Here is a 26,636-nt window from a genome sequence, read left to right as displayed (position 1 = left end):
GCTAGGACTGGCTGGCAAGGCTCCTCTTCTGCCACGGCTGTCTCCACACCAGAGCTCCAGGACACAGTCTTGCAGGGGTGATCTGGCCCTGGCTCGGACATCTTCCTGCCCACACTGTTGACTTCGACATTCCTTTAGTTGGCAAATATTTATTGAACTCGAACTGTAGTGCTTCCCGAAGTGGGAACATGGAGCTTTTGGATAGGAACCATCTGGAATGATGGTTAAAATGCTGGCTCCTGGGCACTATGCCAGACCTAATGCATCAGAATCTCTGGGTGGAGCCTGGGGATCTGCATTTTAATCAGTTCCCCAAAGTGATATTTTTGTGCCCTAATGTTTGAGACTTGCTGGCTGTGATGGTTAATTTTGTGTCAATGTGGCTGGGCCATGGGGCCCAGATATTTGTTCAAAAATTATTCTGGATGTTTCTGTGAGGATATTTTTGGATGAGGTTAACATTTAAATTGGTGGACTTTGAATAAAGCAGATTGCTCACTGTAATGTGGGTGGGCCTGGTCCAATCAGTTGAAGGCCTGAATAAAACAAAGACTAACCTCTTCTCAGTGAAAGGGGATTCTTCCAGCCCACCCTGCAGATTTTGGGCTTGCCAGCCTCTATAATCACAGGAGCCAATTCCTTGAAATAAACCTCCCTTTCTGACACACACACACACACACACACCCTTTTGGTTCTGTTTACCGAAAGAACCTCTACTAATACACTGGCTTGCTATGTGTAAGACCCTGGCCCTCACATCACAGTCACACCTGGGCAGATGTCAGCTTAAAGCAGTCCACTGTCTGCCTCTGCCCACCAGTCCTGGCTTTGTAAGCATGTGTTCTAAAGCACCTGAGAGAGGCTGGCTGAGCATAGCAGTACTGCTGTTGCCCAGCCCTGACTCTTCTCTGGGCTGAGGGTCCTGACCTGCTGCCCTCCCCAGGACAGAGCCTCGATTTTATTGTCAGATTCAGCAAATAAAAATACAGGATGCCCAGTAAAATTTGAATTTTAGATAAGCATTGAAACTTATTTTAGTAGAAGTGTGTCTCGTGCAATGTTTGGGGCATACTTATACTAAAAGACTTCATCTGCAATTCAGATCTCACTGGGCATCCTGCATTTCAGGATGTGACAGCTCTGCACACTTTTCTCTTGAGCCTGGAGTCCGTGATTGGTTCTTGTTAATTGTATTTCTTTACAAAGGGCTTTCTCTGATGTGATCTCTTTCCACCCTTGCAACGATGGGGAGGCAGAGCTGGCATCATAGCCATTATCCCCATTTCACAGTGGGAACTGAGGGTAGGAGGCTGTCAGAAGTTCCCAGCTGAGATCAGAGCAGCCCCTGCTACACAGTAGAACCACCTGGAGGGATTTTAAATCACTCCCCCTGTGTTTGGGTGATGTGTATGATGTCTGCAACTTACTTTGAAATGCATCAGAAAATAAAATGGATGAATGCATGGGCAGAGGGATGATGGATAAATATGTGATAAAGCAAATATAGCGAAACATTGATGACAGAATCTAGACGGTGGGTATACAGGTGTTCACTGTTCAATCGTTTAACTGCTTTGTATATTTGAAAGTATTCCTTAAAAGTTGGGAGGAAAAAACCCTGGATGCTTAGGTCCCACCCCAGAGCAATTAAATCAGAATCTATGCAGGTGAGGCCCAGGCAGCAGTCTTGTTTCAACGCTACCCAGGTGATCTGAGCTCACCCATCCCACCTCCCTGTGTACCAGGCACCCCCTGCAGGCTACAGGTATCCTGCATCAGTGGTTGCCCAGCTCCCAGTGCATCCGAGTGTGGAGGGCTGGGTAAAACAAATGACTGGGCCTCTTCCCCAGACTTTCTCATCCAGTAGGTCTGGGTAGGGGGCTGAGAATTTGCACTTTGTAGAAGTTCCCGGGGGTTGCAGATGTTGCTGGTGCCAGGACCACACTTTGAGAAGCACCTCGCACAGAAACACAGCCAGACACAGGGTGGATGCATGCTAAGCCATAGTATCAACCACACGCCGATCTGTCAGCCAAGGAAGCCATTAGCTGTGGGAGGGTCAGAAGAGGCTTTGTGGAAGAGCCTGCATTTGTGCGAGCTTTAGAAGATGGGAAGGTTTTCATGATGGGGAGGTTTTCAGAGGAGGAGAGTGCCTTCTGTGCAGCGGAACAGTAGAAGCAAAGACAGGGAGGTGGGCAAGTGCAGGAGGGGTAGCTGGATCTGGGGATGGACCGAGGGGGTGGTGGGGGATGGAGAGGGAACGGCCAGAGGGGAGGCAGGAAGGGTAGCTTGTGCCAGATGGCAAGAGCTCTTGGATTTGATCATGTGGGCAGTGGGAAGCCAGCGAAGGTTTATTAGCAGCAAAATGATGTGACCAAATCATCGCCGTGGACTGTTCATTCTGGCAGCTCTGTGTGGGACAGATTGGGGAGGAGAGATGAAAGATAGGCAGCGTTCTTAGGAGACTATTGTGAGCATCCGCGGTGAGTCGTGTGGAGGGTCCACATAATCACAACACGGATAATGATGATAAAATAGTGGCTGACATTTATCCAGTGCTTTCTGGGGGCTAGCCAGTGCCGTGCTTTTGCAAACGTTCCTTTTTAATCTTTGCAACTGCACTGCTTGGTCTTCCCGGTGAGGAAACCTACTCGGAGTGCCCGGGTTGGGATTCGAACCCAGGGCTGTGCGTTTTGTGTGGGTGCTCCCACAAAGGTGAGGAGAGTGGTGGGGAGGAGGAGGAGGCTGGCAGGTCCCTGCCTGGGTCCTCACATCCCCAGGGAGTCATCATCAGTCCCTAGCTCGGGGTCTTGTGCACGTCCCTGCTGAGGCTGGGCCCGAGCTGGGAGAGGTGCAGCTGGACGGGGGGAAGCCATCGCTCTTCCTCTGCCACCAGCCACGCGTGGTTTTCCTGGCAAGCAGAGGCTCAGCTGTGCCTCCCTCTACCCTGCCCCGGGCCTAGCACCCACTCTCTGTCCCTCCATGTGCAGTGCTCCCTACGGCTGCTTGTACACCACACCTGTAGTCACTTAACTAAAGCTTTTAGGAGAAAAGTGACCTTGCTTCCCACTCCCTTCGAGGTCCCTACTGTCCTTGGGCCTGAGGAAAGGACACTTCCAGGTACTTCCCCAGAATTCTCGCATTTCGGGCATTCCTCTAACCCTACCATGGCCACTGTATACCTAGGCAGTTCCATTACTGAAAAGGGAATGGGTGTGGGGGCAGGACCTGTAGGGTAAGTAACAGTCCTTACAGAAACATGCCTGCAAATAGTAAGGCTGTTAGCTGTTGTTCTTTTTATAACTGGGCTCCATGAATGCAGAGCTTGGGGACTTTGGCACCAATGACCAGGTTTAAAGAGAGACATTCATTAAGCACTGGAAGGGCTTTGTCAGATCTTGACCATCTTTCTGTCTCTAAGAAGGGCTGCTTTTATACCAGGTCAGAAAGAGCTCACTGTACTTCTCTTAAAGAACCCCCTCCTCTCTTCCCATCCCCTGGCCCAGGGCTGAAGCTCTCTGTCCTGTCCTCCACCAAGCCCCAAGGCTTGCTCAGCTCCTGGACACTCTCCACCTGGGAGGTCTTTGAGCACGTGCCCTGCCCCGCCACCTCCCCCTCCCACCAACCAGAAGGACCCGCCTCATAGATGCCTGGGGCTAGGGCAGCAGTGAGGTTCTTACTGTACCTGCAGAAGCCTTGTAGGCATCTGTGTGCGTGTGTGTGCATGCAGCTGAATGTGCACCCATGTGCGTATTCCCATATGGAGGGTGTGTGTTTGGGGCAGTGGTGGTGGTGCAGTCCCAGACCTGCTCTTCATTCAAATCTGTTTTTTACCTGTTTGTGCAGGAGGAATGGGGCTCACCTGGCAGGGGAGGATGATGGAAGCATTTTCTGGAAAGGCTTCTTGCGAGGGCTGGACAGTGGGGCTGTGTGCGCCCTGTCTCTGTCCCAGCCTCCCCTTGCCATCAGCCAACCACCTGTAAGCCTTCTTCCTCCCTGGGCTGAAGTGTGTAGCATGTGTGGGGAGCAGCTGGGGTGTGGTGTCCCTGGGCTTTTTCTCCCAGCTTCCCTCAGCCAACCAACCACGTGCTGCCAGATGGATCTGGGTGCCGATGGGGTATGCGCAGGGAATGGCAACCAGCTCCCAGCCCGTGGCCTTGCCCGATGAGTTGGAACACAGTTAAGTTCTGGAAGTTCGGGGATCTGAGCTGGCAAGACCCAGATCAACAGGAACTACGCCTGGTGGAGAAAACTCTCGGCCCTCCAGGAGGAAACCCTCCTGGAGTGGCTCCCTGCCACTCTCCGCCCCCAACCTGGGCTCTACACTCGCTGCCCTCCCTGGGAATCTTCAGGCCACCGACTCTCCTTGAGCATGAACTCCGGTCTCTTAGCCCTCCGCTGTTTTATTTATTGCACAAACACCACCATAACAGCAATAACATAAACCAAGAAAAAGTCTCCCTCCATTTCATGACCTTAACAGATGAGCTGTTCAATTTTCTTTGTTCCCTTCTAGTCCCTGTCCATATTATATCCCTCCTTCTTTTCTCCTCCACCCTCCCCCCAACTCCTTTCCTTCCTTCCTTTCTGTAAGAGGAAAGGGGGCAGATTTCAGCACCTCCTGCAGCCTGCCAGGCCCTGCCCAGGTCACCGAGGGTAGGGGAGAAGACTCGCCTGCAGGATAGAGGTGTGGGTGCTGTCCTTGGCTGCTGGCATCTCAGAAGCTGAGCTGGACCAGCATGTGCACCCTGGGCTTGATGACTAGCTGTTGTTTCTCTCTTTTGCCATGGTCTCAATACTGCTCACTCCCCAAAGCGGGTATTAAGAGTGATTTTTCTGGAGATGGTGGGATTCAGTCATTTGCAGCTTCCAGATTTCTGAATCAAGGTATGTGAGCCCTCAGAATTACCTGTCATCAATGAGGACAGGCTCTCAGTTTCAGGCTCCCAGGCCCACGTTGCTCAGAGCCTTATCCAGTGTGGGCGGCCATCAAGGCTTGACTTGGGGAGAAGATTGCATTCAAGATCTGGAGAGGGTACAGCAGGGGAGGGCCGGGGTAGGTTAACTTCGCACTCTGAACATTCGGATCTGTGGCCCTTCTTAGGGCCTGCAGACTTCATAGGGGATCTGACGGGGTCCTCAAAGGGCAGGAGGTGTGTGTCCTCCCTGACCCCAGCCTTTCCATGGAGCCATTTCATCTGCATCCAAGCCAGCATCCTAACCACCCTCACTAACTCCCGGGGAAGTCTCTCCCCAGGGCTGGACCTCTTAGCCCAGGAGCAGGAGTGAAGCCAGTGGGTTAAATGAAGAGCTGAAAAAAGTCAAACCGTAGCCCAAGGCACAGATAGTGCAAAACAGCGTGCAAACTGTGAATAACTTGTATTTGATTCACGTTCTGAGGATGACAGGTCTAGACTGAGTTTTGCGCCTCTGCAACTGGGGGAGGGGAGAGATCCGGGGAGTGCTGGATGGCAGGGGAAAGAGCTGGCACCCTTCCCTCGGGGCAGCAGAAGGATACCTGTTGCTGTGTGGTCTGAAGTTGTGTTCATTTGAACACATCACACGTTCAACGCATACTCCCCGCGACATCAGTGCGCGACTCCCAAAAAGTGTGTTACTGCCGGTTTCCTAGAAATACTGAAGAACTAGTTTTGTGGAGAGGTCTCACCAGCTGCCACTAGGGACATGATTGGGCCCCCGTGGGTCTGGTTGAGAGGCCTTCGTTGAACATTTATTTACTCGACTCGTGGTGCCACCACCTCCCCGGCATTTCATCTTCCTGCAGAGTCTATGAAGTAGCTGTCATTACCACTAGTGTTGTTGTAGTCATGATCCCTCTTTTGTTTTATTTTTTTAAGATTTTATTTATTTATTTGACAGAGAGATCACAAGTGGGCAGAGAGTCAGGCCAGAGAGAGAGAGAAGGGGAAGCAGGCTCGCTGCTGAGCAGAGAGACCGATGCGGGGCTCGATCCCAGGACCCTGAGACCATGACCTGAGCTGAAGGCAGAGACTTTAACACATTGGGCTACCCAGGCACCCCATGATCCCTCTTTTAAAGAGAAAGGGGCCAGCGGGGCCCCATGATTCTGAGCACAGCGTCTGACCCTGCCCCGCCTGGGACAGTGCCCTTTGACTAGCTCAGGGAGAGAGGCAGTGCCGGCACAGCACATACACTTGTCCCCACACCCCACCTGGCTGCCCGAAAGCCTCAGGGAAGGCTTCCTCCGCAGAAGCCTGGCACCACCCATGCAGCCGTGTGTGGAGACCCTCCTCATTGGGCATTCAGGATGGGGCCTCCTATTCATTCATTCAACAGACATCGGGGCTGGGGAATCCAGAGAGGAATATGACATTATTCTTGTCACCTCTTAGCAGACCTGTTAATATATTTGCTTCTCAGCCCACACCGGATTCCAAAAACATTTCCTATCAATTACCTTGAGCAGAATTCTCACCTGCCACGTTTTCCTTCTCCAAGCTGGCTGCTTTATGAGTATCTAAACTTTCAACCACGAGTGGGCACGTTATCTAACCTCCCTTTGGCTAAGAGCAAGGATCCCCTACCTTTTGTTCCACCGTTCAGTCATCCCCTCAGTGAACAAATAACTCTGGGTCTGCATGTCAGGTACTGTGTTAGGAGCTGGGGATACAGTGCCGAGCAGAAAAGACAGGATTCCTGCCCATGGGAGTTTACAGACATTAACCGGATGATTCCCTCGTCGTGCTCTGATGCATTCCCAAGGACTGAGGTGTTTTGTTCAGGAGTGGCTCCCTCAGGCATGGCGTTCCTAGGGTCCTCGACTGCCCCACACTCAGCCTGTCCTGTCTGCTGTGGCAGTGCCCGAGGACCAGGTGTTGGTGGATCCTTCCCTTTGGAATGAGGCAGAGGACACATGCTCACTCTCTTAGTCTCTGGCTCTTGATCCAGCCCTTCTTATGAGAGCTGCCTGCAGTGGACAAGCTTAGCAGGGCCTCTGAAAAGAGGAGGCCATTCTGCTCCACCCCCAGAAAGAGGGCAAAAGAGAGGCCTTGTTTCTCTATGGAGTTTGGTGGCTCGGCAAAGGCGACGCTGCAGTTAGGCAGATGTGGATTCCAGTCCCAGAACTGTCACCTACCTAGCTATGGGGTTGAGCGAGTTGTGAATGTCTGTGCACCTCAGCTCCCTAGCATGACATGGGGGCAGTAATCTCGCTGCAGTAATTAAATGTGATACGATACATGAAAGCTTCTGGACTGTTTGTCATTTAATAGAGGGGTGACCACTCTTCCTTCAGTGTCCAAATGACTTTCAGCTTCTTAAGGGCATGATTGCCTCTGGAGTTGACACTTCCCAAGAAAAAGCGAGCAAATGCTAGAAAATAAGGAATAATTAAGCCCCCTAGCGTAGGCCCACGAGGATAGGACAGTGGTTCCCAGAATGTGGCCCTGGACTCAGCAGCACCTGGGAACTTACTAGAAAGGCAAAGTCTCGAGCCCCACCTCAGAACTACTAAACCAGAAATCCTGGGGGAGGGACCCCAATCATCGATTTTCACAAGTCTCCAGGCGATTGTGATCGAGGCTAAAATGTGAGGAACCTCTGGGCTGGAGATTGCGAACCCGCTGTCAGGGGGCCAAGTTCTTGCACAGATGTGTTTTGTTTGCCTTCTGTCATCAGCTGGAGCTGAGCAGCAGCTGCCTCTGAAGAGTGGCTGTGCCCTTCTGAAGGGGTTACAGTCTTCGCTCTGCCGCTCCCTCCTGTGTACCACCAGCTGGCCTCCCTCCCTTGGCTGCCCAGCCCCTGGCAGCGGGCATCTGAGTTTGCAGCCAGGGCTCTAGGTCAGGGTCTGACTCACACAGAGGGAGCTGCTCTGTTTCACCAGATCCTGAGTGTCGCGGGGTTGGGAGAACATCCTGGGACGCTGAGCTCCCGGGCCCAGCAGGCAACAGGAACAAGGAAGCCCGTACTCTAATTCCCAAAGCCAGCCATCAGGTCCTACTGGTTTCACTTCGGGATTTGGTCTGAAGTGTTGTGAATTCCCAGCACATCACACACACCCACATTCCACTGTAAGTCCAAAAATACCTTCCACAGCCAAATTGAGATGATTTTTACATTCCCCACTACCTTGGATTATCTGCCTGGCTGCTCTGTGCCACCCTCGCCACTGGCCCAGCTGATGGCTAACGTGGAGAGACAGAAGGGCCAGCAGTGGGCAGCTCAGCTGGGGGCGGGACTTTGCCTGCCCCAGAAGTCTACATCCAAGTGGGATCCAGGAAGGCTGGGAGGACCGGGGGCTGTGGTGTCTGGGGGATGGAGCAGGGGAGTGTGGAGCTGGGAGCTCTCAATGCTGAGGCTGGAACAGATAATCATGACTGAAAATGGACCCAGATCTCAGTATGAAGAGAGATGGAATGGGATGTGAGGAGCAAACTGTGGGCAGTGGGAGAGGGACCGAGTTGGGCTCAACCTTGGACACAGGGGTGTGGAGGAGACTCAGGAAGCTTCCCTGCTTTGTACCCCACCCCACCCCACCCCCGGGGCCAGACCAATGCTTCCTCCCTTCTGGAGAGAATACACCTCAATAGCAGCTCGATCTGGACATAGGAAACAGGCTAAGAGTACAGGCTTTGACATCCAATGGATCTGAGGTCAGATCCTAGCTCAGCCACCTCCTGTGTGACTCTGGACAAGGGACCCAACCTCCCTGTTTACTCACCTATCAAAAGTCTGGAAAGCCTATTTCATAGGCATATGGTGAGGATGAAATGCGATAACATTTGTGAAACCATTAGCATACTGTCATAGAATAAAGAACATAATAAGCTTAGTTATACTTATAATTATCAGACAGCAGAAACCATGTCTTTTCACCGGAAACCCGGGTATTGAATTTGGCAAAATGGCGTCATTGGTGAGGAAAATGGATTCAGATGTAAGCATTAATCAATGATCATGTAATTCTTAAAAGAGAGGTACTGCAAAGAAAGAGACAGTGTCCCTAATATTTGGGGCTCGTGGCATTTATTAGGGCCCTTGATAAGTATTGGTTTGTGTAGCAAAAGAGATGCAAGAATGTCCTGTTAGTGGTGGGTGCCAGACACGGATGAAGTCACTAAGAGATGTTCATGTGACATGACTCCTCCTCCCCTCCTTGAAGCCAGCCTCAATGGAGTGGGGAGGATCTGTGTTGCCTAGACCTGGGGGTGATGGACAGATTTACCTCAGGTGTCCGCACAAACATTATTAACCTCAGGAAGATCCAAATTTGCCTGATTTCCCCCTGCCCTTTCTCACAAAAAAATGGTATGTCCCATTGTGTTTTGGCTTGGGGTTTGGGATGCAAACAGCTCCTCTCTCTTCTAATCTAAAAGGGATAGTACTGGGGCACCTGGGTGGCTCAGTTGGTTAAGCATCTGACTCTTGATTTCAGCTCAGGTCATGATTTTAGAGTTCTGGGATCAGGCCCCGTGTTGGGTTCTGTGCTCAGCTGAGTCTTCTTGTCCTTCCCCCTCTGCTCCTTCCACCCAACCCCCTGCTCGCTTCTCTCACGCTCTCTATCTCTAAGGTAAATAATCAAATAAAATATGTCAAAAGAAGTAAATAAAAGGGACAGCACTGGGAGGGCTGGACCCCTCCAGCCACCCAGGCCACCACTAGATCACCCCCAGGATCACTATTCCTTCTGACTCAGGTTCTTGCTTCTGAGGAGACCAACCCTGAAAGAAAGGCCTGGAGTGGGGGATTAGCATCCATGCATTTCTGATTCTGTCCAGCTGTGTAAATGGCTTAGTGAAGACTAAAGCAGCCCGTAATTATAACAATTATAATGAGCAGGGAGAGCATGGATGCAGAAGTATAATCCAAATTAAACGGCAAAGGGGAGTTACACTATTCCCCCAAGGCTCTTTCTGCCCGAGGACTGTGCGAGTCTGTGAGCCTAAACGTTCCTGGGGGCCCATCCTGATAATCGGGTGACATGGAGACCAATTGATGTTTGGATTTTTAGCTTTCCAGGAAAACATCCTGGAGCCTTGGAGAGGATTCACGAATTTCCTTGGAGGGAGGGAGGAATGGAGGAGAGAAAGACAGGTTAGAGGAAGAAGGTGCCCACACCGGCTCTGGTCAAGGTTCCAGCCCTAGAAGGGGTTGAGGGCTGGGCCTGGCCCACACTTTGTCATACCAACAGGGTGAAGGGAAGAGCCCCCAACCAAAGTTTCATGCAGTTTGGTCTTGACAACAGCGCGCTCCTTCCCCCAGCTCCTGTCAGCCCTCCTCTTCAAAGCCTCCTAAGGACTTGTTTTTGGGCAGATTCCCGAGAAGCAGAGTCTGAGCTGGTTGGGATTCCCGTGCAAGTGGTCAAAGGGCCCTTTTGAAGCACCTGCCAGGGTGTGAGGGAAGTTGGACAGAGCAGAGGACAAGGCCAGCTGAAGACGTGCTATCCGGGGAAGCCTGCCGATCTCCGGGGGAGCTCTGGGGCATGAATTACAGACCAGAAGCTGGTGCACCCAGGACTGGGGGCTGGGTTTTCTACTTCGGTGATTGCCCACTCGTCTCCCAGACATAACTCCAGGAGGAGCCCGCCCTGGGCTCAGGGCCAGCCTCTCAAGAAGGTTGCTGGGGGTGGGGGATGGGTACTCTGGCTGCGGAATGGGGGTCTGGGCAGGACGCCAGCAGCACCTGCTACACAGCTATTCCAACCCCACACTCGTCCTCTCCTCTTTCTCTCCTGTGAAAAGCCACATTAATTAAACTCAAGAAGTTCCTCATGTATTTCTGAAAACCATATAGAGGTCATTTGTGGGGTGATTGGAAAGGGGGGTAGTCTAAGGTTCTTCTCTATCCTAAAGTCTATAAGATTACACTCCACAGTGAGTAATTATTGGGGTAATTCTTCCAAGACCAATCATATGTAAAGGCTTATTCTAATAAATATTCTTATGATGAAATTTCACGCTGACTCGCTTCTCAAAAGGGCACTGGGAAGCAGCTTTTTTATTATTGTTGTTGTTGTTATTCCCGCTGCACAAACTGCTGCTCAGAATGGCGAAGCGCGTTACTTGAGGTGACTCAGCTAGGCAAAATAGTTCATTTCTAACAGTAAAATTGCAGGTAACACTACAGACATCTGGGGACTCTTCTTTTTAGGAGAGCTCATTCTTTAAAGGAACTCTTTAAATCATCAACCTCTTAGTCCCACCCCACCCCCAAAGCATCAACCTCAAATGAAAATATTTATCAATGGTCTTCAGTGTTCAAGACACTGGTAGTGTCTGGGGACTTTGAAAAGATTGTGTTATCTGCCTAATGGGCTTTTGGTCTAACCAGGGAGCCTGATACGTAACAAACAGGCAGGTTGGATCAAATGCCAAGTAAGAGGATAGGTGCGCATCGTAGGAACTGGATGGGTCGGGGTGGGGGGGTGGTTTTCTGAAGGGGAGTGGTGTTCCAGGCTGGCCTTAGAGAAGCATGGGTCTTGAATGAGCTAGATTCAAGCTAGCTGCTAAATATTCCCTTCCTGCCAGCTGGTTGTCACTGGGAGACCTCTGCCAAGCAGTGGCACATCCATCCGTTCCTCCATTCATTCGCAGAACACGTGCATGTCAGCTGAGTTCTCACTACATGGCAGGCTCTGTGCTTGGCTCTGGGGAGGCAGGGAAGAGAGGGCTCCGCCTGAAGCTCACCATCTAATGCAGACACGGCCCACCCTGCTGTCATCTTTCCAGTCCCTAATCTCCGGTCCTGAGCCATCCAGGCTGTGAAATGCTCTGAACAGCAGTGTGTGTTCTTGACGTCACTCACCTCTAAATAAGCAAGGGATCAGTTTGTGACCTCCTTGAATACTTTTGGTGCAGGTAACAAAAGCACCACCAAAATAACTTTAAACATAAGGACATAAGAATAGAGGTGACTGCAGCTGCTGGCCTTTGTCTCCTGGCTCAGCATCATCAGGGTGTGCTGTCATTCTCTCAGCCTGTCTCTCATAGTGTCAAAATGGCTGCCATAGCTCAAGACATCACATTCAAGGAAGTCACCAAGGAGGGTGTCAGGACAGAAGGGGTTGGTGCCAGCTTACTCTATTCTCTTATAAGGAAAGCAGCACTTTTCCAAAATCTGTAGCTGACTTCTGCTTATTTCTCATTGGCTGCAATGATACACAGAGCCATCCCTAACTGCATGAAAGTTGGGAAAGCATCTTACCTGGGGCTGGGAGCATTGCCACTCTGCAACATGGGGATGTTACTGAGAGTGGTGGGGGAATGAATATCATCCAGTGGGGAGGCAATCACAGGACGAGCTGTGAACTTCCTTGTACGATCCTAGGCACTGAGCTTCCGCCCCTGCTCCTGCCAAAGAAATTTGTGGACTGATCTGAGTCCCACCTGCTGAATCGTAAACCTGCTTCTCCCTAGCCTGTCCTCTTTCCCTTCTGCACACATGGACTTCACTTCTCCACCCTTCCCCCTGCCCCACTGCCAGCCACGACTTCCCATCCCATTCCCCACATCTGCCTTCTGCCCTCCTGCTTTCTGATTTGCTTTTTACCCACCATGAAGCCCCCTTGGGAAAGGAAAATGGGAAGGAGGATGAAAGAGGAGGGAAAGTGTTAATTAAACACCAGATGTTTAACTCTGTTAATTAATGGCTCTGTTACCCTGAGTGGCATCAGCCTTCTCTTATCTGTCTCCTTCACCCTCACTACCCTCTGTACCTGGAAAGCCCAGATTGGTGCAGGGGGCCTGAGACCAGCAGAAGGAAGTTGGGGAAAGTGGCCCAGGGTGACCCTGAGGGGGTGGTGCTCTTGTCCAGGAGGGGAGCATGGGCATGCTGGAGTAGTGACACTGGGAACAGAGAGAAGGAATAATAGGAGAGACTGAAGCCCTGAGGTCACAAACAGACATGTTTTGATTAACGCACCTAGGGATTTCAAAAAATGCAAGTAATTGCCAGCATTTAAACAATAAGGGAATTTCGCATGAATCCAGATGGATAGACTTTCTTTAGAAATGGACAGATGAGTCTACAGCCATACCACCCTGAATGTGCCTGATCTCGTCTGATCTTGGAAGCTAAGCAGGGTCGGGCCTGGTTAGTAACTTGGTGGGAGAAATGGACAGATCAAGGACCGTGTCCTGAGAAGGCAACAGTCAGCTGGAGAAGAGGGATCTGAGTCCCAGCTGTCCTGTCCATATGGGGTCCATGCCTTTCTGTCCTCTGCTGTCCCCTCCCCATCCACCTAACTCATGTGCCCCTGCTGCCCCTGAGGACTTCTGGGTTTGGGATCTGCAGCAGAGTACAAGGGCCAGGATTTGACAGTGGACCAGACAGGGGAGGCAGGGGAGGTCTGGAAATACTGAGATGTGAGTCAGGATACCTGGGGACATCATAGTTCCATTGACAGAAATGGGGGACATGGGAGGAGCAGGTGAAGAGAGAAAGGTGACAAGTGAATTTGGGACAGTCTGCTGTAGACATGTCTGTGTGACTTGATGTGGAGATGGCCATGTGGTCTGGAGTTCAAAGAGAGGGGGTGAGATCTGGGGCACTCACGGAGCTGGGGTACAAGTGAGAGCCCTGGCAGGAGCGAGTGGGGGCTGAGACCACCCTGGGAGCAGTCAGAGTGAGAGGAGAGGGAACGGGGAATAGAAACCTGGAGAAGCACACGTCTGGGAGAAAGAGCTAGAAATGAAAGTTAGGGCCAACATAAAGGTTGAGGAGGAACGTGGACAGTGTAATGACAGAGAAGTAGGAAGTGTCCAAGATTTTGATGACCCTTCTTCTATGTTCTTTGCTTTAAAGACCAAGGGCTATTTCCAGCAAGTTCTATGGCCCCAGGGAGGGAAATGGAACTAATGCCCTTATTCCTTCGAAGACATGTGAAATCATCCATTTACATCGTGGCAGTTTTGCCCTTTTGAGGCCATCCAGCGTCTTTAATAACTTTAGAAGGAAAGGCTTTTGTCCCTCATGGAAAGTTTCAGTGTCATCCCAGAAATGACCCCGTAGGCAACCAGCAGCCCCTTGTGCCTGTGCACCTAAGAGGGATGCAAGCTTCTCTAACCAACACCGATGCACAACTCCTTGCCACCCTGAAAAAGTCTCTCATCTCTAAGGCAAGGCAGAAGGCGCGGGGCTGTGGAGTCCTCGAGGCATGGAGCCCTTCCCCAGCCTGTGGCCTGCCTCCCTCTCACCTCTCTACTGTCGGTGTGTTTGTACGTGTGTGGAAGGGTGGCAGCTGGGCATGAGCACAAGGTGGGTGGCTTTCGTGGGGGCCCAGGCTGGAGTCTGAGCCCCACCCTGTCCGGCAGAGGTTCCCTCCCGCTCCCTCTGATACTCCCACCCCCCACCCAGCACAGAAGGCAGCAGATGTTACTGGTCTCACTTCATTTCAATAGATTTACAAGCATGCCTTTATGTGTTACTGAAAAATTGGGTGTAAATCCTATTTTAAGAACACAGTGGAACTCATTACTTGAAGAACACATTGGAAAATCCTTGTGGGAAGTGAATAATAATCACCCTTTGGTACAACTTTTGCGCCAGTGTCTGAAGCGCAGTTCATGGAAGGTCTTTCCCATGATCTCCTCTTAGAATTTTGGGACCGTCTTCCTTCCCACGGGACACGCTGTTCCCCCTCCCTGTACGTCCTGTCCCCCATCTGTAGTACTCTCTCCCCACTGCCCCCCTCAGGCTCTCACGTCATGCCCCCTGACCCTTCCCTCAGCAGTAGCCTCTTCCCCCCACGCCCCCACCCCCAGACTGTGTGACCACGACCTGCTGGTGATCCTTTACTGCTCTTCCTTCTTCCACAGATGTGTCTGGGGGGAGGGGAGGGGGTATCAGAAATGCTTGCCAGGTGTGAACAATTGGGTAGAATACATTGGATGAGTGTGGTAGGCAGAAAAACGACCACCGAAGATATGCATGTTCTTATCCCTGGAACCCGTGAGTGTTACCAGAATGGCCATTGCGTCTGTGATTCGGCTAAGGACCTTGAGGTGGGGAGATGGTCCTGGATTACCCGGCAGGGCCCATTGTAATCACGAGGGTCCTTCAACGCGGAGACTTTTTCCCAGGTGTGATAGAGGGGGAGGTAAATATGGGAGAATGCTGGAGGGAGGCGGTGCTGCTGGCTCTGAAGATGGAAGGAATGTGGGCAGCCTCTAGAAGCCAGAAAAGGAAGGCAGTGGCTTCTCCCCTAGAGCCTCTGGAAGGGAATCCAGTCCTGACGACACCTTGATTTTAGCCCATTGAAACAGATGTCTGACTTTTAACCCATAGAACTGGAAGAGAATGGACGTGTTGTCTGAGGCCGCTCGGTTACAGCAGCAACAGGAAGCGGGTATGGTGACAACCCCACAGTCTGTCGGGAAATCTGGCCACACACTGAACCTCGTCTCTTTGGCCTCGCTCACCGCATGTTCATGGACTCACCCGAAATTCTCCCCTTTCACTGAGTGATTTCAGCTCGTTCCAGGGTCTGTCCCTTTGGATGCTCGGTGGCTCCCCTCCCTCTCCTGCTGCCCACACCTCATCCCTGAACTTCCCAACGTCCCATACACACAGCCAAGGTGCGGATGAACAGGAGGGGGCTCACTTGGCCCTGGTCAGGGATCAGGGTTCCCTGCAGGAGGAAGAGGGAGGGGCTGGCAGGGGCCCACGCTGAGGGAAGAGCAGAGAGAAGACCTGACCATTTGGGGGGCCTGTAGCCCACCTCCTGAGATCTCCTGGTCCTCCTCAGCCCAGCGGATTTTAGGAGCTCTTTTTTTGTTTTTTAAATTGGGGCCACATACAAGAAGATAAAATGTACCATCTTAGCCACTTTGAAGCGTACGGCTCAGTAGTACCAGTATACTCACATTCCTGGGCAACCCGGACCGCCAACAGTCTCCAGAACTCTTTCCTCTTGCAAACTGAAATTCTGTACCCAGGAAATAACAACCCCAGTACCCCGTCTTCCCGGCTCCTGGCAACCCCCCCTCTACTTTCTATGGCTATGAATTTGGTCATTCCAGGTACCTCATGTAAGGGAAATCATACGGTATTGGTCCTTTTGTGTCTGGCTTATTGTAATTCAGGGTCAGGCCCCCAGAGTTTATCCATGGGGCAGCAGGTGGCCAAATTTCCTTCCTTTTTAGGCTGAATCATAGTCCATTGTATTTAGTTTACCATTCGTCTGCCAGTGGACACTTAGGTTGCTTCCCCCTTTTGACTGATGTGGGTAAGTCTGCTGTGAACACGGGGGCACGAATACCTTTTGGAGTTCCTGCTTTCAGCTTTTTTGGGGGGGCGTATCCGAAGTGGAACGGCTGGATCAGATGGTGATTCTACTTTTAATTAATTGAGGGGGCGTCATACCGTTTTTCATAGCGGCTGCTCCATTCTGCATTCCCGCCAGCCCGTTTCAGCCGGTTTTCACTGCGCAGGCCAGTGCAGGCCATCAAGTACTCACACAGCTGTGCAGCCACCTGCACCCCCCATCTTTTTAGGAGCACTGGCTTTCTGGGTGTCAAACCTCGCTCGGGAGCGGGAACAGAAATGGGCCCTCCTTTGCAAAGGTTTATGTGGAGCCAGTGAATCTGTCATTGAAACCCCAAGGAAACCTGGGCCCTTCCCGGATTTGCTGTCTATTTTTGAGTTGTAGGCATGTTTTCAAATGCAGTTTTCATTTTATACAGCAACTGAATATCTGATAGCAAAATGTTTCCACGGAGAGAGCTTGCCCATGGGGAGGAGAGAAAGGCGGCTGTTCTAATGAATAGATAAGCTTGATTTGTGTTTGGCAACATCCTTAGCATTTAATTTCAGCAATTAAAGTAGGCAAGTCTGTTTTCCTTTTCTTTGCAAAAACAATAAAATATTACAGAATGTTTGGGGGGGAAAGTCCCTATTCGTCATCATACTACCTTCGTGGGACCGCCATCGCCATTCCTAATACTGATCTGTGCCAGGCATGAACCGAACATTTGTTCCCCTTCACTTGAGCTGCTCTGCAAATATGAGGCAGCGTCCTGGGTCTAACCTGTGCAGCCCCCTCCCACACCGGTTCTCTCCTCATGCGTTTGGCCCATCTGCCATCACACATGTGCCCTCTCCTACGGAGCTCGCTTGCTTTCCCAAGTGATGTGAACATTCCCTTTGTATTTTTGTTTTCAATTCTTACCTTGGGTGGACATCCTTTGTTCCCTGGAGCAAGCCAGGGATCCATGATTATAAAGACAGAATGGCCGTGGGCTTGTGCGTTAGAGGGCTCTCATTTGCAAAAGATCACCGGAGCCGCCTGAGCCCTGGTGAGAAGCTCACGAGGCTATGTCAAATAATGCCATTTTCCAGCATGATGTGCACTAAGACTGTGCAAAGGGCAGGCTCTGGAGCCCGACGGCCTGGGTTCTGATCTGGCTGACAGTTTGACCTTATGCAAGCTAGTTAATTGCTCTGTGCCTCAGTTTCCCCATCCACGAAATGGATATGATAATAGTGTGTGCCTCCCGGGGGTTATTGTGTGGATTAAATGGCAAAACGAGCATAGAATACCACCTCATATATGGTAACACGGTCTCTGTTGTTGCTATTTATTTAGTCTTGGTTCCCCCACCACCTCCCTGCCCAGTCTTGAGCTAGACACTCTCCCTAAAGCCTCAGTCTTCTCATCTGTAAAATATGGGGTTGAACTAAATGATCTTCAAGAGCCCTTCCTGTTCAACTTTCTGTGCTTGCCTTTTTCCTTTGATCTTCCATCTGGGTTTGACTGCAGCTGGGGGGATATGGGTGGGACCGCAAGAAGGAGTACCCCTCGCTGATGGGGCAAATGCATTGCCTGGAGTTCGTGAGGGGAGAGGAGAACCCAACCAGGACCTGTCCTGGTCAAAGAGCCGAGAGCACCTTGCAAAGGCAGGGAATGAACTTGGTCCTGGAAAAGTGGGTGGGGGTGCTCACTCCCAGGTTCCAGAGCTGAAAAGTGCTGGGAAGTCTTTCTGAGCCTCTGTCCCTCCCCCACCTGGTCCCAACCTTCCCTCTGGGCCCCAGTTGTCCAGATGGTCTAAATGGGAAGAAAAGAGGAAAATCCGTATCCAATCTGCTCTATTCAGAGCAATGGGAAGGAATCTGCATCTCAATTTTATCTTTGTGCTGAGCTTGGCTAAGCTTTGCCCCCCAAGTGGTGAGTGATGGGTGGGTGGGAAGATGGCATTGGTGGCCCCGGTGGGGGAGTGAGGGGCGCCCCCACGCCTTCCCCTCCTTACCAAACCGCAGACAGAATGCATTCTTTCCTGCTCCTGGTATCCCCCGTTTCCTCTTCTTTTCTTTCCTTCTCTTTCTCTCCCTTTTCCCCAGGCAGGCAGCCAAGTGGAGATTTTGAATGGTGGCAAGAAGGGAGGGGCTGGGAAGGAGGACCAACCGTGCCCCCTTCCTGAAAGATCCTCAAGGGCTCCCGGGCTGAGCATGAGGTGGGCACAAAAAGAAGAGTCTCGTTCTCTCCCACCCAGCCTGGCCCCTGGCAGTCCTGCAGTGCTGGGGGCTGGGGTGTGGCTGTTAGCAACGAGGCTGAGGTCTGGACTCAGCCCTGTCTGTCAGCTCTGGAATTTCCTTTTCTGTAGCTGCTCAGGACCTGGAAAACTGGGTCCCACAGCCCCAACTCACAGGAGACTGATTTGCAGCAGGAAGTCAGTTTAATAATTTATAGCCAGAAAGTGCTCTCCCTGGTTGGGAAGCCAACTCAGGAAACCAAATGAAACTCTGAAGGCTGCCTGGAGAGAATGTGGAGTTAGGGCTCTGGAAGGTGCCAGGAGGGCTGGGATCCCATCTCCTCGAGGTAGGATGGCGTGTGTGGGGTGGTCCAGACTTGGGCTTCTGCAGCAGACCGTCTTGAGTTCAAATCCCTCCTCTCTTAGCCACTGGCACTGGGACCTTGGGCATGGTCCTCAGCCTTGCCAACCTCCACTTCCTTCTATCAACTGTGAAGGGTAATCCTTGAATGATAGCAAAGGCATCTCTCAGCGATCTTGCCAAATGGCCATGAAGTCTTGCAGGGAAAGAACTTAGCACTGTACCTGGCATTTCTCAGTACATAGCAGCCTTGTTTATGTAAGCCCTCATCATCAGGGTCATAGGTTGTCTTTTCCTTTCTGATTCCACCCTTTTTACCAATCAAAAGAAAAGGGTCCCCGGTCTCTCTGGAGAGGACCCCCGGCAACAGCAACATGAGTGGTCTCCATTGCTGCCTTGATTCTGCTCTGGGACACAGCCTTTCCCACCTCATCCCCCAGTCCCTCCCTGCTTCTGTCCAGGACCATCACTTGCATTTGAGCCGGGGTGTCCTCTGCAGGGTGCAGATGAGGCCTGAGATCCACCGTGCTCTGGGTGTGGGGCTGGGGTCTCTTGGAGCAAGAGGTGCCCACTTCCATTCTCTGAGCTGCCCAGCAGGCCAGCGGCCAGCTCTGACCCATTGCTCTTGCTGCCACCGCCACCCAATTTCCCAAAGCACAGATCTGACCACATCCTTCCGCTGCCCCAACCACCAACTAGTCCTCCTTTCAGCAGAAGGAACCCTCCTGATGTTGTAGGTTTTTGTGAAAGTTTGCCATGATTTGGCCTCGGTCTTTCTCTCCAGACTCAGTGCGCCCTGCCCGGTTCTCCAGCCTCTGTAGCTCATGTGAGGATGGTCCAGGGCTGAGTGCTGTTTGCCATTCCGTCCTTCTGGAATGCTCTTTGCCCCTGATGTCCCGGGAAGCTCCCCACTTCTCTCCTTCAAAGAGTGCTCCCTTCCACAGGAGGCATCTTAGACCTCCAGCCCCTGGCCTTCCTCTCTCTTCCCTTTCTCAGGACACCTTGCACCTCTCTGCAGACCCCCCTCATAACCTCCCTTCCTGCTCATTCTCCACTCAGGCCTCCCTCTCCTTTGTTGGACTGTCACCTGCAAGACACTGGGACGGACCCCCTTGTCTGTCCCCGTACTGAATGGCTTGGTAAATGAAGATGGTCTCCCGTGTGACGCAAGAAGGCCTGGGGAGTTAGTCATGCAGCAAACAGTGGGGGCCACTTTGGGTTCTATGGGAGGGTGGGATTCGTGTGCCCTCTCTTTGTCTCTCTCTCTCACCCACACACACACTCCGCCCCTGCCTCCCTCATCCTTTGCCCCAGAGAGAAGAGCAAAGCTCCTTTTGTCACTGGGCCTCCCAACAGCTCTGGCCCTGGTCCTCTGCCCTTCCCTTGCTTTCCTGCCCTCGCACTCAGCAATTCCACGCTCCCGCCCCACCCCCCCAGCCCGGGTTGCTACTAATCCTCCTCCCACTGTCTGTGCTGGGAAAATGAGCCCGGGAGAAGTCCCATGGAAGGCGAGGAGTCCTCAAGAGGGTGCCTGTGTGGGTGTTCGTTCTCTCTCACACACAAGCACATGCATCACATGCCTCCCAGCATCATTAGAGTGACCCCATATCGAGGACCGCAGGGAATTGGGGCAGCAGCAGGAGAGAAGGCTGTAGAAGCTCTGGCCCATGATTCGGGAAAATGCTTTCCTTATCACTGGCGGTTTCCCAAAATAGCAAGAGTCGGCTGGTGCTACAGTCCTCTCTTCCCCACTCCTCGAGAACCCTGCCACAGTGCCAGTGACATGTGGCTCTGGGGCAGGACGGAGTGCAGGGTTTCTGGGTCCCCTTACCTGTCCGAGCCCGGGGCCCGGGCTGCTGTGTCTGTCTAGTGATATATTGGCCCTGGGAAAATGGTCTACTCTCCTTGATTGTACTGTGAGCTCCTTGCAGACAGGGACCATGCTTTTGTCCGTCCCTTGCTTCCCCTGTCTGTCCAGACACCTGCATATAGCAGGTGTTCAACTAATGCCCAGGCAAGTGTGGTATAAGTGAACGAATGGCTATACGTGGGAAGACACTTCAGTAACTAGTGAGGGTTTTATGTGTATGAATACACTCATACAAGGGGATTTCATAAAGGGCCTACGCTGTGCCAGACTTAGTTCTCAGGCAGGGAACTATAAGCCCCATTTTACAGGTGACAAAACCGCCAATCTCCACAGGCCCGGTGGCCTCCTGAGCTCAGGACTACAGCCCTCCAGAAGATGGCGGGGAGTCGGGGGAGACCTCTGTTATGCACTGCCTGCGGAGAAATTCCCAGATTATTTTAATGTCAGATCAGACAAATGTACTAGAAATAAAAATTCCTGTTTGTCTGAGGCATATCTGGTTACAGGAATGAAAACCTGAACTGTATGAGATAGGAACTGTATGGGATAGGTGATTCCCGAGACCTGAAGAACAAGGGCTTCAACGGATGGGCAGTGAGTTATTCAACAACAACAACAACAACAACAACAACAACAACAATAGCCAACCCCCGTGCTCTGTACTTTAGGGCAGGTGTGGTTCTAGGGAGGGGCAGAGAGAATTTTCAGCAGGCTTCATGCCCAGCGCCAAGCGAGATGCGGGGCGCAATCCCACAACCCTGAGATCAGGACATGGGCCAAAATCAGGAGTCAGACACTTAACCCACTGAGCCACCCAGGTGACCGGAGCCATTTTTTTTTTTTTTAAAGATTTTATTTATTTGACAGACAGAGATCACAAGTAGACAGAGAGGCAGGAAGAGAGAGAGAGAGAAGCAGGCTCCCCGCTGAGCAGAGAGCCCAATGCGGGACTCGATCCCAGGACCCTGGGATCATGACCTGAGCCGAAGGCAGCGGCTTAAACCACTGAGCCACCCAGGTGCCCACTGGAGCCGTTTTAAGCCTCATCCAATCTTCACAACCCCTTTCCGAGTCAAGTGCCACGAGTCTCCCCATGTCACAGACAAGGGAACAAGCACAGAATTGTGATGGGCAAACATCACAGAAAAGGTTTGGATGGGGGCAGACCAAAGCCGACTGATTCTGTCACCCTCCCAGGTCCCACCTACCCTCCTGCACCACCATCCGTATCATGCGGCTCAGGGAAGTCAATGTGGCACCTTACATCCCGGCTGTAGGCCAAGTGGGGAGAAGGAAACCCTCCTCTCATGGTTCCGCAGAGGCCCCACTGATGGCTTCCTCACGCATCGCCCCGGCCATCCCTGTCTGGTTTGGTCCGCTGGCAGAGGCTTTGAGCAGGGCACCTTGCCCGCAATGCCCACCAGTGCAGAGGCTCCTTTAGGAAGGAGGAGGAAAGCATGCACATGCAGAGTTGATAGTGTGAGGCAACTCCAGGTTTGACATGACTCTGGCTGACTTAAGCAAACATGGAAGATTCTATTACAGGGATTGGGAAGTAGGCTTATGCCTCATGGAAGTAGGAAGTATCAGACTTCAGGAAATCTATTAGCATTCCAGAGAGTCTCTGTTGTCTGTCTCCCGCCAGGGCTGGCCATCTTTAGATGGCCATCTCCTCGGCTACCCCACTTATCTCATGTGACAGGGGGAAGGCAGACCCCCCACAGGGCCCATGTTGCTCTTCTCCGTTTCCTCCACAAAGACTGACTTGACCCTGGGGTGGGATGGGGGTCATACTCCCAAATCGCCACGGGAGAGCATCTGATTGGTCTGTTTTGACCACATGACTATCCTCCGTGCTTTGGGCTATGGTGGGTGGGGATGGGTGTATGCAAGACTGGCCGGACTACCCCCTTGACCTGTGGATGGAGGGGAGGTAATTTCCAAAGAGGGACCCTCAGGGGTTGGAAATCCACCCCCTCAACACACACACACACAAGTGTCTTACACTCTGCTCACGAAGACCAGTCTTGTAGGGCTCAGTGATGTGGGGATGGACCACCTTTCTCCTTTATTCGGGATGGCATCCTCGACTTCGGCGGACATTCACAAGGCTGCAAACCCTGGCTTATCAGGCTCTCTGCCGTGACCAGCAGCACTCCACACTCCGGCCCCATTCCTCGCTGTCTTGCTCATTCTGTCCCTCTTTTGCACCCCTCTTGGGGTCTGCTGGCTTTCTTACCAAGGGCAGAGGAGGTCCTTGAAGGTGATGCCAAGGAGGTGCATGTGTCCCCACGGGATCCCTGAAGTCAGCTCCTTGGCCCGAACTTGCATTCCTAAGACTCGGAACGTTCATCAGAATAAAGGCTTTTCCTGTCTCCTCCCTGATTAGCGTTCAGTCTGTCTCCCTCTGGGGGCCTGTCTGGTCTATGTGCAGTGTGCATGGCTCTCTCTTCCCCTCTTCCTCCTCCCTCATTTGAGTGGAGCTGATCTGAAATAAGGGTCCTGCCCCCCACCCACCCTTCCCCGCCCACATTTCTGTGCGCCATTCCCTTCCCGTCTCAAACAGCGCAGTGCGGGGCGCCCAAGGTGGACCAGGTTGATATTAATCTAGTAATTATTGATTCAGGAGGGACTTGGAGGACATATTTACATAAAAGCCATGATGTGACTGGAACTTCTGCTGTGGAAATTGGGTACTTTAAGGCCTGTGGCCTGGAGGAAAGATGGGGCCAAGGGACCGTGGGGAACAATGAGGGGAGGGCCGTTGCCATAGCATCTCCAGGGAGGGGCCGAGAGAGGCAAAGCCCCAGCTAAGGTCTGAAAAGATGGTATTTGCCTCTGTGTCGAGTATCACCCTGTGAGATGTTGTTATCAGTCAGTATCCCCCCAGGAAACAGATGGCACACTTAGGTCGGGATAGGGAGGGCAGCTTAATAAAGGAACTATCTATGAAGGTCTGGGAAGGGGTTGGGAGCCTTATGGGACTGCTCATCGGGCTCTACCCTGCAGCTGGTTATCAGGAAATAGCCCTAGCCCCAGGCCAAGGGAGGAAGGGTGAGCCAGGTAATTGTTGAAACCAGGGGGCTTAACCCTGACATTCTGGGGGGAAGGGGTGCAGCCACTCACCCTGCTCCCTTCTCCCTCCTTCCTCCCATCTCTTCCAGTGCCTCCATTGACCAAACAGAGGGAAGGAGTCCCCTGTCGCAGTCCAGGCACAGTGGGGAGGAGGGGACGGAGTAGAGGGACAAATAGAAAGCATCTAGCACAAGTGTCAAAGGGCAAGAGGAAATTCTGTAGCAGTGCCCAGCCCTGTGCAGCAGGAAAGACTCCGTTCAGCTCTCAGGAATGATGCCATGCCAGTGGCCATGTGAAAATCACTCGAGGGGGTATGCCTGGACCAAACCTCCCACCCGGTGGGTTTCCTCAAAGAGGGATGGCCAGCTCTCCTGGGGAGGAACAGAGAGTCCCACGTTTGCCACTGAGGCTCAGGGGACCAAGGAGGTGCTCTAGGGACCTCTGCCCCGTGGGCTGTGCGGGATGGGCCAGGGTAAAGGAGAAGGGGGCTCTGCTGAGTGCAGAGTCCACAGAGTCACCAGTGGATTTCCTACAAAACTCGAAGCAATACTATGTCAGGTGTTAGCCCATCTCACACGTGTGTGCCGGAACAGGCAGGAAGAAAATCACCCTGCTCTCATTTTCTAGACCTAGCGTAAAGCAACGTCAATAGGAAGGGAAGAAATAGGAGGGGTTGGGAGCAAAGGGTCTTAGAGTGGGAAGGACCCCCAGGGATCTCTAGTCCCTGCAGAAGTTGGTCGGAATCCCCTTTGGGATCACTCACCTGCTGGACCCAGGACCCCACCCCCACTGCAGGTGATTCTGATTTGCTCCCACCTCCAGCCAGAAATCTCTGGCCTGCTGCAACCTTGTATTTCCCAGGTAAGGATGTGACTCCAAGGAGGGGTCACAGGTGAGGGATGTGCTGTCACCTAGGTTTGGTGATGGGGAAGGAGAAAGGTGGGAGCTGATTCAGAGATTCTGAGTCAGACTCCAGAGGAACTGCTGTGCTCCCCCATATTAGACATTTTAGGGACCTAAACTAGATATAAACGGTCTTTAAATTTTTTTATGGAATGGGTAATATTAAACATATTTAATAATCAAAAGCGAAAATAACATAAACAGGTGTATGTTGAGAAGCCTCTATCATGATTTTTCTGCTTATAGTTAACCAGTTTTACAATTAGTTTGGATTTATTTATGTTAATGCTAATACAAGCATATATAAATATATAGTCTCATTTCTACCTTCTTTTTTTTTTTTTTTTTTGCATGCAAAGTTGCATACTATTACACTGTTCTGGTTTGTGGGTTTTGTTTTGTTTTGTTTTCTTCACTTAATATACCTGGAGATTTTTCCCAACCAAAATCTAGAGAAAAATCACCATTCTTTTCTAGAGCTGCATAATATTCCATCACAAATATATGCTGTATCTTATTTAAGTGGTGTCCAGTGGCTAGATAGTTGGTCGTGTCCCCATCTTCTGTTATTTCGAAGAATGCCCCATGGGATCATCTTGTACATGAATCACTTCGCATATGTACAGGTGCCTCTTTAGTCTATTTCTGCCTCTCCATGATCTCTGGTGAAGGAGCAGGTTTTACATTTCAATTTACAATCTGTCGCAGATGGGTACTTATATAAAATTCAATAAAAGTGAATTACTGGAGAAGTGAATTGACAAAAAAAATAATAAAACTAGGAAAGATACAAGCCCCCAAATTTTATTAGATCCAACGGACATAAAAATCACTGTGTCGCATTACCATAAAGTTTTTTCACCACTCCCTCTCAAGTTTCTGCGTTTATCTTACTCCAAAGTCATTGCAGGTTGTGGGTGGTCACTGCTCCATGGACCACACTTTGAGTTGCACGGGTTAAGACTCCCAGAAATCAGGTCGAAGAGTTCACACCTCTGCCGTTTGGCCAGACTTCTGTCCCTGGTAGTTGTACTGTTCTGCACCATGGTTTCTACGAGCACCCCCTTTCCCACAGCCTCGCCGAAAGTGCCATCTCACTTGGATTTTTTCTAAAGTGATAGGTGAACAGTGCTTACCTCTGCTAAGTCTTAATTTGCTTTGCTCTCATTTTTTTAAAGATTTTATCCATTCATTTGAGAGAGAAAGAAGGACAAAGAGGGCACAAGCAAGGGGAGAGGCAGAGGGAGAAACAGACTCCCCGCTGAGCAGGGAGCCCAGCATGGGGCTCGATCCCAGGACCCTGAGATCATGACCTGAGCGGAAGGCAGATGCTTAACCATCTGAGCCACCCAGACACCCCTGCATCGCTCTTATTATGAGTGAAAATAGGGTCATGCATATTTTTAAGCCCTGTTTGTATTTATATTCTTGGCCCATTTTTCTAAATGATTGTTGATCTTTTCCCTCTGGATCCCCAGGAATTATTTATGTATTAGGAATATTAGCCCTTTGTTTGTATTGCAAATAGTTTTTCCTGTTTGTCACTTGCCTTTTTGATTTTGCTTGTTGTTCACTTTTGGGGGAAGGGGGCCATGCAGAAGTTTGGGGTTTTATGTAGTTAAATTTGTCGATCTTTTCTTTAACAGCTTTTGGATTTTGAGTCATGGTTCTCTATTCCAAAGTTATAAAGAATTCTGCCCACATTTTCTTCTAGTATTTTTATGATTTTATTCTTAACGACTAAATCTTGTATCCAGTTGGAATCTTTCCTAGTACAAGGTGTGGATTATGGATCCCAATTTATCTTTTTATGAATGGTTACCCTCTTGTCCCAGCTCCACTTATTAAAACCCCTAGATACCACCTTTATCATGAAAACTAATTTTAAGCCGTTGGGGATCATAATAGAAAAAGCTCAGTAATTTGTCAGTTTTATCCAGAATACCATTACAAGGGAAATTAGCTCTCAAGATATGATCTA

At 51.1% G+C, this 26,636-nt stretch overlaps 1 protein-coding gene across 5 annotated transcripts in view; it reads left to right on the top strand.

The window, feature by feature from the left end:
• The window catches only part of SEMA5B (semaphorin 5B), a 114,354-nt gene that overhangs the window by 49,171 nt on the left and 38,547 nt on the right, over positions 1-26,636 (top strand). The window contains exon 1 of one of the 5 annotated variants that reach the window (XM_059162853.1): positions 18,568-18,793. The exons of 2 other annotated variants lie outside the window; for them this stretch is intronic. The gene's annotated coding sequence lies outside the window, so the exon portion shown is untranslated. Of the gene's footprint in view, positions 1-18,567; positions 18,794-26,636 lie in introns of those variants that run through there. 2 more of the 5 variants (XM_059162857.1, XM_059162855.1) reach the window with 2 other exon arrangements.

Source organism: Mustela lutreola, chromosome 2 (assembly GCF_030435805.1).
Source record: "Mustela lutreola isolate mMusLut2 chromosome 2, mMusLut2.pri, whole genome shotgun sequence".
In the NCBI taxonomy this organism is placed as follows: domain Eukaryota; kingdom Metazoa; phylum Chordata; class Mammalia; order Carnivora; family Mustelidae; genus Mustela; species Mustela lutreola.
This window is presented reverse-complemented; position numbering and strand designations above follow the sequence as displayed.